Raw genomic sequence first — 2,817 nt, forward strand, 5'->3', positions numbered from 1 at the left:
CTCAACCATTTTACTCCAATTGAAACACCGATGTAAGCAGGCAGAAAGGGTCTGGAGGAAGTCCTACTCTGAGACAGCTAAATCTTTATATACATCAGCATTGCTGGATTATAAAGCCCATATTTAATGTGCCAAAGCGAAATATTTTGAGGTCACTCTGACACAAGCCACTAATAAAGCGCAGACTTTGTTTAAAATAGTATATGAACTCTCTAGGCCTGCTTGTGCGGCGAACAACATCCCAGCGTCACAATCCCTTTGCGACTCCTTAGCAAAGGCATTTGAGGATAAAATTGCCAATATCCTGAGTGCCCTCACTATCCCAGGCCTGCACGGCCTTCAGCCTCTGGATGTTCCTGCACCCTCCCCTATTTTAACTGAGCTGGAAGAACAGGCAGCTCACCGACGGCTGGAGAGTTTTACTCTTCCCCCATTCGATGAGTTCTGTACCTTAGCAAATGGGGTCTCCTCTGGCTCTCCTCTGGATCCCCTCCCCACAAATACTGGAAACTCTTTCAGGAAGAACTCTTTCAACCTTTATATTCCATTTGTCATCAGTCCTTTAGCACTGCCATGGTTCCTGACAGCTGGAAGCTAGCGGTGGTCTCCCCTCTCCTAAAGAAACCTACACTTAACCCCACCTGCCTGTCTAACTACCGGCCAATTTCTCTACTCCCTTTCCCAGTCAAGATCATGGAAAAACTTGTGACCCGGTCTCTATCCAGTTTTTTGGAAAGTAACATCTGTCTGGATGTGGCCCAGTTCGGCTTCCGGCCAGCCCATGGTACGGAGTCGGTGCTGATGGCCGTGTTGGACACCCTTTGATCTCGGGTCGACAATGGTCGAGCAGCCCTTTTAGTGCTGCTCGACATGTCGGCCGCGTTCGACACGGTCAGACACTCCATTCTTATCAACAGGCTGGAGGAGGCCAGGGTAGCAGGTTTGGCACGGGACTGGATGATTTCTTATCTCCAGAACAGGCATCAGGTGGTGGCACTTCCACCTTTTCGTTCAGGCATTAGGAGAGTGGGTCAGGGTGTCCCTCAGGGGTCTGCAATCAGCCCCATCCTGTTCAATCTGAACTTGTGTCCCCTGATAAAATTGATCAAATCCTTCGGCATTTCAGTGATTAATTATGCCGACGACACCCAGCTCATCTTCTCCCTGGAAGGAGAAGATGCGGTGTCTACAGAAACTTTCCATTGCTGTATGACCGCCACTGCCGATTGGTTGAGAAACAATTCCCTCCAATTTAATAGCTCTAAGACCGAGGTACTCCACTGCTCCTTGGACCGCGTCCCGCGTTCTCTGCCGACTGATCTATGGCCTTCTTCCACCTTGGGCAATGTGGTGGCGGCGGATTCTGCCCGCAACCTCGGAGTCATGTTCAACTCTAATCTCCAGTTGGACGGTTTTGTTAATAAAACCATCTCCACATGCATGCTGTTACTCAGTACCTTGCGGAAAATCCTCCCCCTTCTTCCGCTCCAGGCTAGACCAGAGGTGGTGCGTTGCATTATCCTTAGTAGGATAGATTATTGTAATGCACTGCTTCTGGGGGCACCTGGCACCTTGATCAAAAAGCTGCAGCGCATTCAAAATATGGCTGCAAAGCTGGCTCTTTCTAGGTCGCGTGCTGCTTCCTCCTCCCTTGCACTTAAAGACCTACATTGGCTGCCAGTTCAACAGCGAATCCTTTTTAAATCATCCCGCCTGGTCTTCAAGGCTCTACATGACCAAGGTCCAGTCATGCTTCAGAATCACTTTTCTTGGTACCACGCAGCGAGACCTCTACGCTCCTCCTCATTACACCTAGTGGTGGTTCCGCGGATCTACAGGCTACGAATGGGGGGCCGGTCTTTTGGTCACGCAGCTGCCAAGCTTTGGAACTCCCTTCCCCTATCCTTGAGGAGCATGGAGGACTTTCCCTCTTTCAAGAAATGCCTGAAAACTCATTTCTTCCCTAGAACAGCTTAAACATCGTGTCTGTGCTGATGGTTCAGTAGAGTCTAAAAGCGCCAGGATACCCTTTGGGTGGCAGATTTGTGCTATACAAGTGCACAATACATACATACATACATACACCTCTTCTTTTTACCAGCATTGGCCATCTTGACACATAGACTTGTTGTTCCCTCAAGTGGGCTATATCAACTTGACTTGCTGATTGGGGATTTATAATTCCAACTTCCTCACCCCCTTCCCTCCCTTGACCCGTAACCCCCGGGTCTACGACGGGTCTTAGCATTGAGGGCATTTGATCCCTAATGCCATGTAATTCCCCCTCAATTTTAGACAGGTGCATAGTTTGGCTTTTCAGAACATCATGGTTTAACATTGTTACTTCTAACAGTCCTTGTAGTGATTTTTGCGCCATTATCATCAGTTCCAAGATTGAAGATGCTGGAGTTTCTGATGTCTCCAAATTTATCTCTGAGTGCTGGTTTTCACCATTTGTGTCAACATTTTTATCCATTTCTACAAGGTCATTGCTTCTTGAAAAGACCAGCTTTTCTGAACCCGCAAAACTTCCGACTGAGCTTGGGGATCTTTCATCAGTATGCCTTGTGCCCAAGCTAACTACCTCCTCCGATGTCTGTTTGAATAAGTGCGGGGAAGAAGAAAGTCGTGGTGACATTATTGTCCCATTTTGAATTAATAGGGACTGCACTGAGCGGTCAACCGGACCTATGGAGTCTACCAAACCGTCGTCAAATATCAAGGACGTGCCCTCTTTCCATGAATCCTCCTCTTCTTCGGTAGACAAGACTTTAGCCGGTGAAAAAACCTTTTTAAAGTGCTTTCCCACAAATTCTT

This window comes from Lissotriton vulgaris, unplaced genomic scaffold (assembly GCF_964263255.1).
Source record: "Lissotriton vulgaris unplaced genomic scaffold, aLisVul1.2 SCAFFOLD_3252, whole genome shotgun sequence".
In the NCBI taxonomy this organism is placed as follows: Eukaryota; Metazoa; Chordata; class Amphibia; order Caudata; family Salamandridae; genus Lissotriton; species Lissotriton vulgaris.